The sequence below is a fragment of the Pongo pygmaeus genome, chromosome 4 (genome assembly GCF_028885625.2).
Source record: "Pongo pygmaeus isolate AG05252 chromosome 4, NHGRI_mPonPyg2-v2.0_pri, whole genome shotgun sequence".
In the NCBI taxonomy this organism is placed as follows: Eukaryota; Metazoa; Chordata; class Mammalia; order Primates; family Hominidae; genus Pongo; species Pongo pygmaeus.
Window position 1 is genome coordinate 118821429 of NC_072377.2, and position 12086 is coordinate 118833514.

Here is a 12086-nt window from a genome sequence, read left to right on the forward strand (position 1 = left end):
AGATTTGGAATGCTACAGAAAAAAGCATACCTTCATTTGATTTGAAAACCACATATTCTACTTTAAAGTTCATATGGAACCAAAAAAGAGCCCACATTGCCAAGTCAATCCTAAGCCAAAAGAACAAAGCTGGAGGCATCATGCTACCTGGCTTCAAACTATACTACAAGGCTACAATAACCAAAACAGCATGGTACTGGTACCAAAACAGAGATATAGACCAATGGAACAGAACAGAGCCCTCAGAAATAATGCCGCATATCTACAACCATTTGATCTTTCACAAACCTGACAAAAACAAGAAATGGGGAAAAGATTCCCTATTTAATCAATGGTGCTGGGAAAACTGGCTAGCCATATGTAGAAAGCTGAAACTGGATCCCTACCTTACACCTTATACAAAAATTAATTCAAGATGGATTAAAGACTTACATGTTAGACCTAAAACCATAAAAACCCTAGAAGAAAACCTAGGCATTACCATTCAGGACATAGGCATGGGCAAGGACTTCATGTCTAAAACACCAAAAGTAATGGCAACAAAAGCCAAAATTGACAAATGGCATCTAATTAAACTAAAGAGCTTCTGCACAGCAAAAGAAACTGCCATCAGTGAACAGGCAACCTACAGAATGGGAGAAAATTTTTGCAATCTACTCACCTGACAAAGGGCTAATATCCAGAATCTACAATGAACTCAAACAAATTTACAAGAAAAAAGCAAACAACCCCATCAAAAAGTGGGTGAAGGATATGAACAGACACTTCTCAAAAGAAGACATTTATGCAGCCAAAAGACACATGAAAAAATGCTCATCATCACTGGCCATCAGAGAAATGCAAATCAAAGCCACAATGAGATACCATCTCACACCAGTTTGAATGACGATCATTAAAAAGTCAGGAAACAAGTGCTGGAGAGGATGTGGAGAAATAGGAACACTTTTACACTGTTGGTGGGACTGTAAACTAGTTCAACCCTTGTGGAAGTCAGTGTGGTGATTCCTCAGGGATCTAGAACTAGAAATACCATTTGACCCAGCAATCCCATTACTGGGTATATACCCAAAGGATCATAAAACATGCCGCTATAAAGACACATGCACACATTATGTTTATTGTGGCACTATTCACAATAGCAAAGACTTGGAACCAAGCCAAATGTCCAACAATGATAGACTGGATTAAGAAAATGTGCACATATACACCATGGAATACTATGCAGCCATAAAAAATGATGAGTTCATGTCCTTTGTAGGGACATGGATGAAGCTGGAAACCATCATTCTCAGCAAACTACCTCAAGGACAAAATACCAAACACTGCATGTTCTCACTCATAGGTGGGAACTGAACAACGAGAACACATGGACACAGGAAGGGGAACATCACACACTGGGGCCTGTGGAGGGGTGGGGGGAGGGGGAGGGATAGCATTAGGAGATATACCTAATGTTAAATGACGAGTTAATGGGTGCAGCACACCAACATGGCACATGTATACACATGTAACTAACCTGTACCTTGTGCACATGTACCCTAAAACTTAAAGTATAATAATAAAAAAAAGAAAACCACATATTGAGAGCACAATATGTTCATTCATCTATTTATCCTACAAACATTTTTTGAAATTTAATTTTCATTGCCAAGCTCTGTACTGTCTCTAAGGACAAAGCAATAAAGAAGATTAACCCTGTCACCAGCCCTAATGCTGACATTTTAAGAAAAAGAAATTACCTCCCCTCCCTGAAGCTGTTTTACTGCCATCCACCTGAAAAGTGTTGTGAGAAATACACAAATCTAAGATAACTACAAATGTGAATGGTTACCCTGGAGTTTGGCAGTGCCTAAAGATCACAAAATCCTAGGGACCGTGACATAATTTTGCTGTGTCTCCACCCAAATCTCATCTTAAATTGTAGTTCCCATAATCCCAATCTGTTGTGTGAGGGACCTGGTGGGAGGTCCCTCATGGGGGCGGTTACCTACATGCTGTTCTTGTGAGTGAGTGCTCACAAGATCTGCAAGATCCGATGGTTTATAAGGGGCTTTTCCCCAACCTCGCTCTGCACTTCTCCTTGCTGCCACCATGTGAAGAAGGTCACGTTTGCTTCCCCTTCCATGATGGTTATAAGTTGCCTGAGGCCTCCCTAGCCCTGTAGAACTGTGAGTCAATTAAAGCTCTTTCCTTTACAAATTACCCAGTCTTGGATATGTCCTTATAGCAGCATGAGAACAAACTAATACAGACTGGGAATACAGAGATAGTAAACATATCAGATCATTTCAATATCACTATATTATCTAAGTCAGAGGTATGTATCAGGGACTAGGGTGCCCAAAGGATGGCCTGGTTAGAAAGTTTGACAAATGTTTTCTTGAAGAGATGACGGCCAAACCATGTCTGGGCCAAATTTTTCAGATGTTATATGCTTTTATCTGAATGTGAAGAAAAGGTGGATCTTTGATAGATCCTGACCAAGGCAGTGAAAGATCCTTGTAGTGGGCCTTTAGGTAGATAAATGAGAGAGAGAGTTACCATCAAATCACCAAGATGTTATTTTCTCCAGTATAAAGAAAAAGACTCAGCCACTTCTTCCTCTCTGTTCTCTTTCACAGCGATTCTCAGCTCTTTGGAGGCTACCTCGTGAAGACTCCCCTGATCTAAATTATTAAGACCATCTTCTTTCGGAATGACAGAGAGAAGAGGAAGAGGAAAGCAGTGTGCAAAGAATGAGAATTCTATGTGCCTCCAAAGAGAAAAAACTGCAACTACACATCAGCATTATGCAAATAACCTCTATTCTTAAAAGTTGGCTGAGAATGAGGAAATCCATTGCATTCACAGAGATATTCTGTGGGAGCAAAAAGGGAGAGAACAACAGTACTACTTTAAAAAGAAATGTACGATGTAATTTTCCCTAGCATTATCCAAATCAAACATTTTTGAAGCACCAAGCCTCTATCCACAGCTCAGAAACTGAAAAAAATATATTACATTTTTCTTATACAGGCATACCTTGGATATATTGGAAGGTCAGTTGCAGATTATGGCAGAAATGCAAAATACCCTATTAAGCAAGTCATACCACAATTTTTGGTTTACCAGTGAATATAAAAGTTATGTTTATACTGTAGTCTTCTCAGTGTGCAATAGAATTATGTCTCAAAAAATGCACACAACTTAAAAATTCCTTGTTGCTAAAAAATTCTAACAATCATCTGAGCCTTCAAAGAGTCGTGATCTTTCTGCTGGTGGAGGACCTTGCCTCGGTGTTGATGGCTACTGCCTAATCAGGGTGATGTTTGCTGAAGTTTGGGATGGCTGTGGCAATTTAGTAAAGTAAGACAATAAAGTCAGCATCTTCAATTAACTCTTCCTTTTATAAAAAAATTTATCTGTAGCATGTGATGCTGTTTGATAGCATTTACTCACAACAAAACCTCTTTCAAAATTGGAGTCCTCTCAAAAATTGTCCTTGCTTTATTAACTAAACTTATGTAATATTTTAAATCCTTTGTCATTTCGACAATGTTCACAGTATCTTCAGCAAGAGTGGAGTCCACCTCGTGATACCGTTTCCTATTTTCATCCATAAGAAACAACTGTTCATCAGTTCAAGTTTTACCATGAGATTGCAGCAATTCAATCACATCTTCAGAACCCACTTTTAATTCTAGTTCTCTTGCTGTTTCTATCATATCTGCAGTTACTGCCTTAACTCAAGTTGCTAGAAAATAATGCAGCTAGTGACTTTACATTGAACCCTTCAAAGTAAGGGTTTGGAATCCATTTCTTCCACACTCCTGTTAAGGTTGCTATTTTGACCTCCTCCCATGAATTATGAATATTCTTAATGTCATCTAGAATGAGGAATCCTTTCCAGGAGGTTTTTAATTTCCATTAAAGGAATTGTTGTCTATATCTATGGCAACTATAGTCTTACAAAATGTATTTTTCAAATAATAAGGCTTGAAAATCAAAATTACTTCTTGATCCATGGGCTGCAGAATGGATATTGTGTTATCAGCCACGAAAACAACATTAATCTCCTTGTGCGCCTCCATCAGAGCTCTTGGGTGAACAGGTGCATTGTCAATGCACAGTAATATTTTGAAAGGAATCTCTTTTTCTAAGCAGTAGGTCTCAACAGTGGACTTAAAATGTTCAATAACCATACTATAAACAGAGGAGTTGTCATCTAGGCTTTGTAATTCTACTTATAAAGCACAGGCAGAGTCCATAAAGCATTATTCTTAAGGGTTCTAGGATTTTTGGTCAATGAGCACTGGCTTCAACTTAAAGTCGTCAGCTGCATTAGACACTAACAAGAGAGTCAGCCTGTCCTTTGAAGCTTCTAAGTCAGGCATTGACTTCCCCTCTCTAGCTGTGAAAGTCTTAGATGATCATCTTCCAATATAAGGTTGTTTCTTCTCCAGTGAAAATCTACTATTTAGCATGGCCATCTTCATCAATAATTTTAGCTAGATCTTCTACATAACTTGCTACAGCTTCTATATTAGAACGTACTGCATCACCTTGCACTTTTATTTTATGTAGATCGCTTCTTTCCTTAAGTCTCATGAACCAATCTCTGCTAGATTCCCACTTTTCTACTTCAGCTTCCCCACCTGTCTCAGCCTTCATAGAATTAAAGAGAGTTAGGGCTTTCTCTGAATTTAACTTGGCTTAAGGAAACGTTGTGGCTGGCTTGATCTTCTATCCAGACCACTCAAAATTTCTCTACTTCAGCAATAAAGCTGCTGCTTTCTTATCATTTGGGTGTTCAGTGTGGTAGCAATTTAATTTTTTTCAAGAATTTTCCTTTGTATTTACACATTGGTTAACTGTTTGGCACAATATGCCTAGGTTTTCTACATGCTTTCCTTGCTAAACAATCATTTCTAGCTTTTGATTTAAAGTGAGAGACATAGGACTCTTCCTTTTACTTAAACACTTACAGGCCATTGTAGGACTATTACATGACCTACTTTCAATATTATTCTGTTTCATGTAATAGGGAGGCTTGAGGAGAGAGAGAGAGACAGACAGACAGGGGAATAGCCAGTTGGTAGAGTAGTCAGAACACATATATTGTCCTTTAAACATTGTCATCTTATAAGGGCAAAGCTGGTGGCGTCCCTCCAAAATTACAATCATTACATTAAAGTTCATTGATCACAGATCACCATAGCAAATATAATAATGATGGAAACATTGTAAATACTGTGAGAATTACCAAAATGTGACCCATACACGTGAAGTGAGCACATGCTGTTGGAAAAATGGCTCCAATACACTTGTTCAGCATAGGGCTGCTACCATTTTTCAATCCATAAAAACACAATATCTATGAATTCCAATGAAGCCAAGCATAATGAAATGATATATGATTTATACTAACTCAGGAGCATTTAAAATAATATGGCCTTCATCTTAATTACATTTATTTCTGCTACTCAGCAGCACACATATAAACAAGGGGAAGAAAGGGGAGCAACTGCCTTAAGTGGCCTCAACCATACACAAATTGGTCAATGGCAAACACATTTAAGCAGAATGTTGGGGGAGGGGGCTGGTGGTATTTCCCTGGATTTTAGGCACTTTGGGCAAGAATCTAACCAGGAACCAAGACAAAAATATTAAGAGTTGGAAAAGGAGCTAAGGTTATGTTTCTACATCACTTTTCTTCAAGTTACTCAAAGTGTTTGGTGCAAAATACAGGATGATTTGGTGACATGGGTAAAAGGATATTTCAGATGCTAAAAATGAAATACTCGAAAATAATGTAGTTTATTCATAGAGTGAAGAACTAACAAGAATATGTCTTTTTCACCAAAAAACCCCTGACATTCTTCCTCCCTCTTCTAGTCCCTAGATGATTCTATTTAAACATTTGTAAATTTTAAACATTTTATAAACAGTTTTAAATACTGGTGCAGGATTGAGTTGCTAGTTACTTTGTAACTAGTAAACATTTGGCCAACTTTTCCTCTTGTGAGCTAGGTAAACATTCCCATGTATTTTTCTAGCTCTTACCTATTCCATGGATGATCATCAGCAATTGTATATAACAAGTCATAGATGAACAAAGATACTCAATATACTAAGGAAGCCATTTACCCAAGATTTTCTGTAGTTATTTTGATAAGCAGATTTTGGCCATAACATTACCAATCGTAAAATCTTGTACCATTCCAGGGTGAGGCTAAAAAACTCTCATGAAAGCACCAGTATCTGAGTGCTGACCACTGTAAGCTTCTGCGCTTACAGAGGAGCTGCATCACAGATGAGAGAAATACAACCAAGACTTCAGCTACGATTGAGCAGAAAGCCTCCCATAAACATGAAGACAATTCGTAACCAGAGTTTAAGTTTTATAAAGGTGTCTAAAATATCTTATTTTGAACCATACAAAAGTGATCCAGTCTGGAAGCATTGTAAAAATAATGCTTCCTTCCCAGTCTGGGTACAGTTTGTAAAACCCTAGAGGCTAGAATTTCCTCAAGCCTGCTTTATCCTCTTTATTCTGGAGAAGAAAACACATCAAGAAATCAAAACATTTGATCTTGGAATGGATCTCATCCTTTGTTACAGACTGGCTGACTCTGAATATATCGGGAATGTCCTTCCTAGACCCCAGGACTCAAATATAACCAGAGTGACAGACAGGGCAGGTCTGAGAGAAGTAGCAAACGTACTTCATCTTAGGGTCAGAAAAAAACATGCTGGTATAATTCTAACTTAGAAAATAAGCAGGTAAAGGGTCTTGTGAACTTCATACAATGCTGCTGCCTCTGAGTTATTAAAAAAATTACTAACAGGCTTCTGATCAACTAAAGGAATAAAATTAGGTGTTCAAAGGAGATTTTTTAATGTCCTCATCTAGAATTATTTCCCCATTGTGATAACACTGAATTATAACCAGAAGCTGGATATATTTTTAAAAAACTTTTAAATAGGCAGGTCTAAACCTTGAAAACATCAGTGATATAGAGAACCCACCATTGAGTGCGAAGTTTAAGAAATTGATCCTAAAGCTTTAATTAATTGTCCCACGTCAGGCTACCAATAGATTAATGCTTTTGTTCTTGGCACCAGTACCTTTATAAAAAAATACATGGATGGAAAATGTGAAGAAATAAAAGAGAATGATGAATGCACTCACATTTAAAGATGGAAAGAAAAGAGGAACCTTTTCAAATACCACATGGGAGAAGAACTTTGTATCTTTACCATTCAGAATATACTCATAATTCCTGCCCATTTGCTCAACTGTTGTTTACTATTTTAGTTTTCACTGAACCTTAACACAAATCAATTTGGGACAAAGATACAAACAAGTTTTTTGATAATTTTTGCAATCTTGTTTTCTTTAAAAAAATTAACATAACAACATGGCCTAGTGCTACATATCAAGTTGTTTTATTTTTAACAGGCTTTTAAGAGCAGTTTTAAGTCCACAGCAAAATTGAGCAGAAAGTACAGTTTCCATATACCTCCGACCTATCCCCTTCCCAAAGCCTCCCCACTATCAATATCCCCCACCAGAATGGTACCTTCATTATAGCTGATGAGCCTATACTGACATAATTATCACCCAAAGTTCATTGTTTACATTAGGGTTCACTCTCGGTGTTGTGCATTGTATGGATCTGAACAAATTTATAATGACATTTATCTACAATAGTAACATACACACTAGTTTCCTTGCCCTAAAAATCTTCTGTGCTCTGCCTATTCATTCCTCCCTCCCTTTAAACCCTGGATCTTTTTAATGTCGCCATAGTTTTGCCTTTTCTAGAAGTCATGTAGTTGGAATTATATAATATGTAGTCTTTTTGGACTGGCTTCTTTCACTTAGTAATATACATTTAAGATTACTCTATGCCTTTCCATGCCTTGTAAGCTCATTTCTTTTTAATACTGAATAGTATTCAATTACCTGGATGTACCACAGTTTATTTATCCATTCACCTAGTAAGAGACATCTTGGTTGCTTCTAAGTTTTGGCAAATATGAACAAATCTGCTATATACAATCATGTGCAAAACTTTTGTAGGAATTTTCAACTCCTTTGGATATATATCAAGAAGTACAATGGCTGAATTTTATGTTAAGAGTATAGCTAGTTTTAAGAAACTACCAAACTGTCTTCCAAAGTACCACTTTACATTCCTACCAGCAATGAATGAGCTTTCCTGTTAGGTACTTCCAAGGCATTATTTTGCATTCCCAGCAGCAATGAATGAGAGTTCCTGTTATTCCACACTCTTACTAGCACTGGCTGATGTCAGTTCCAGGTTTTGGCCATCCTAATAGGTATGTAGTGGTATCTCACTGTTGTTTTAATTTGCAATTCCCTAATGATATAGGATGTTGTGCATATTTTAATAAGCTTATATACCATCTGTATATTTTCTTTGGTAAGTTTTCTGTTCAGATTTTTTTGTGCAGTTAAAAATGAGGTTGTTCATGTTTTTATTGTTGAGTTTTAAGAGTTCTCTGTATATTTTGGATAATAGTTCTTTATCAAATGTGCCATTTGCAAATATTTTCTCCCAGTCTGTGGCTTGTCTTCTTACTCACTTGACATATTGAGTTTTCTCATAGAAAATAGTGCTTATTTGGAAGAATAAGATATTTCTTTGTCAGTCTGTCTCTTTCAGATACCCAATTTATAATTCTAGAAGTTAGAAAATTTTCTGGCTCCTCTCACATTCAGAAAGGCAGATATTTTATCTAACCTATAATTATCCTGTTCACAAATTAAATAGATATTTTTGTTCCTCAAACTCGCTCTTTTATTCCTCGAACATTTCATTTTCTCTTTTCCTACCAATTTCAAAATCAATAGATATTAACATACAACTGATCTTTGCCAATGAGTACTAGGAGAGAAGAACTAAGTTGAAAAATAAATTTCTATCTGCTTTTAGAATGGGTGCATATTGCGCCACACTGCCAAGCTATATTTGACTTTCTGGTAATATATTTTCTTAGGGTTTAATTCTGGGCCAGCCAGAGAGAAATATTACTTTAGCATTAAAGCTATACATTCTGGAGAGAAAAGCATAAGTTTCTGAAGAAGAAAAGAACTTGGGAGTAATTTCCATTTTATAATGCCTTATTAGAGCATTAGAGAAGGTTTGACAAAAAACAATGGTACAGACCACAGGAAGGAAAAACACAATTAAAAAAGAGTAATGCACAAGGATTCCCTACCACAGGCAAGGTAGGCTAGACATAGCCTCATGTTACTTTGCCTAGCATGAAAAAAAAAATGACAGCTTATCTTTACAGAATAATTACAAAGTTTCAGGGCAAACTACCACGTTTTTGAGTTAGGCAAACAAAGCACAAAGTTTCTCCTACTCTACAATGAGCAACTGAGAGGGGCCCAGAAAACATTTCTGTAAGGTTTGAGATGGTTTAAATGCTGAAGATCAAAAAAAAAAAAAATCTGATCCTCCCTGCTAATTGTATTTTGCAACAGACATGGGCCTTGGTTATGGTTGCAGTTGAATGCTGAATATTTCCAAAAGGAGACCTTTGCCTGAAAATGGCAGAGAACCACAAAAAACTCATACTCAAGACCTCTTCAGAATCAGATCAACTTCTTCCATTTGCTAACCCCTTCCAGATTTACATGTGTAAAATTTTGGTTGTTGAAGACATACAGAATCTTGCCCAGGACTGCACATCCAAATAGTATTGAGAGACCTGGAGACAGAAGTGGGGAAGACGAACTTATCTAGAAGCAATTCGTGCCTCCTGTCAGAAAGCTCCAGAAGGATAGATCACTTCTTATTCAAAGTGAGCTAGAAACAAAAATTCTATTATGACGCTTATAACAAAGCTTCCTCACATTACAAAAGAAGGCAGCTATCATGAAGAAAATCATGTGACTTACTATTTTCTATAGAAAACAAAAAAATTCAGAGACAATGTCTAGTATGTATTATCACCAAATTTTAATAAGGAATACAATACCAAGGACCTGCTGGTGAAGTCCAGCCCACAGGAGTGTGCTATTTCGCTTCACAAATGCAGAAAAATTGCCCACATTTTCTTTTTATAAAAATCTAGATTTCTTTTGATAAATTGTAAAATCTGGCAGTATTTGGTTCCTGTTTCCAAATGGAGACTAGTGGGCTAGACCTGAGGAGGCGGCATTCCCCAAAATGGGCCCATGGTACCCAAAAGCACATCCTAGATCCTTACCAAAGGCCCAGTTTTCTCATTTGTGTCACCCACTTGACTCACTGAAATTTAGATTCATAATTCCTGATATATAAGAAATATGCAGGCAATGAAGTCACAGACATCTTGTGGAGTGATTTACATAGATTAGACAAAAATGCAACAGCTGGGACTTCTGGAGTGGTGGAATGAGGGCTTTCATAAACCCTGTCTCAATAATTATAAATAATAATAATATAACAGTATGATTTAGGGAATGAGCTGTCCACAGATGGCTTTGAGAAGCTCTGACATATTCTTAAGGATCTTGAAGATCACACAAATGTGCAGAGCCATGCACATGACCAGAAAACACCTGAGAGATTGCTCAGCTCTCTCTTTTAGCTGACCCTGAGGGCCTGCACAAGCAGGAAGTAAAGGCTAAGGCCAACTTGCAGGCTGTCTTAATGTGGAAGATATGCCCCAGCAAACACACAAAACCCTACACCACAAAGACTACTACAAATACTTCATCCATTCATCTATTGATAGATACTTAGGTTGACTGTGAATAGTGTTAGAATAAACATGGGACTGCAGATATCTCTATGACATACTGATTTGCTTTCTTTTGAATAAATACCCAGCAATGGGATTACTGAATCATATGGTAGTTGTATTTTCACTTTTTTTGAGAAACCTCCATACTGTTTTCCTTAAGGCCTGTACTCATTTACATTTCCACCAACAGTGTATGAGTGTTCTCATTTCCTGGCATCCTCGCTAACTTTTGTCACTTCTTTGCCTTTTCGACAACAACCATTCTAACTTGGGTGAGATGGTATCTCAATGGGATTTTGATTTGCATTTCCTTGATTATTAACGATGTTTGGCATTGTTTTTATATACCTCTTGGCCATTTGTATGCCTTATTTTGAAAAATGTGTATTCAGGTCTTTTGCCCATTTTAAATTAGATCATTGCTATTATTTGCTATTGTTTGAGCTCCATATATATTCTGGGTATTAATCCTTTGTAAGATGTATAGTTTGCAAATATTCTCCCACATTCTGTACATTCTTTCCTCAGTTTGATTTTTTCCTTTGCTGCAAAGAAGAACAAAAAAGGATTGTTTCTTTTGCTGTGCAGAAGAGTAAGCAAACAATTCCATTCTTTCACAATATTGGTCATGCTCTTGTTTTGAGTTTGATGTAATCCTATGTGCCTACTTTTGATTTTGTTGCCTGTACTTTTGAGGTGTTACCCAAAAAATCTCTTTGTCTAGACAAATGTCCTGTAGTACTTCCCCAATACTTTTTTCTAGTAGTTTAACAGTTTAGGGCTTAAATTTAAGTCTTTAATCTATTTTGAGTTGATTTTTTAATATGGTGAAAGATGTGGATCTAGTTTCATTCGTGGGCATGTGGATATCCAGTTTTCCCAGCACCATTTATTAAAGAGACTGCCTTTTCTTTAATATATGATCTTGAAACTTTGTTGCAAATGAGTTAGCTATAAGTGTGTGGATGTATTTCTGGATTCTCTGTTCTGATCCATTGGTCTGTATGTCTGTTTTTATGCCAGCACCACGATGTTTTGATTACTGTATCTTTGTAGTATAATTTGAAGACAATTACTGTGATTCCTCCAGATTTATTCTTTTTGCTCAGGATTGCTTTAGCTATTGAGGTCTTTTGTCGTTCCATACACATTTTAGAATCTTTTTCTATTTCTGTAAAGAATGTTATTGGTATTTTAATAGAGAATGCATTGACTCTTTAGGTTATTTTGGGTAGTATAGACATTCTAACAGTAATTCTTTTAACCCATGCGCATGGGATATCTTTCTTTTTGTTTGTGTGTGTAAGTCATCTTTGATATCTTTCTTCATTGTTATATAG

General features: G+C 36.7%; 1 long non-coding RNA gene across 1 annotated transcript; it reads left to right on the plus strand.

The window, feature by feature from the left end:
* Positions 1–2953: 2953 nt before the first annotated feature.
* Positions 2954–6871, plus strand: LOC129036505 (uncharacterized). The gene is made up of 2 exons (XR_008502579.1): positions 2954–3038; positions 6205–6871. It is a non-coding gene; the product is annotated as an uncharacterized LOC129036505 (long non-coding RNA).
* Positions 6872–12086: the final 5215 nt, after the last annotated feature.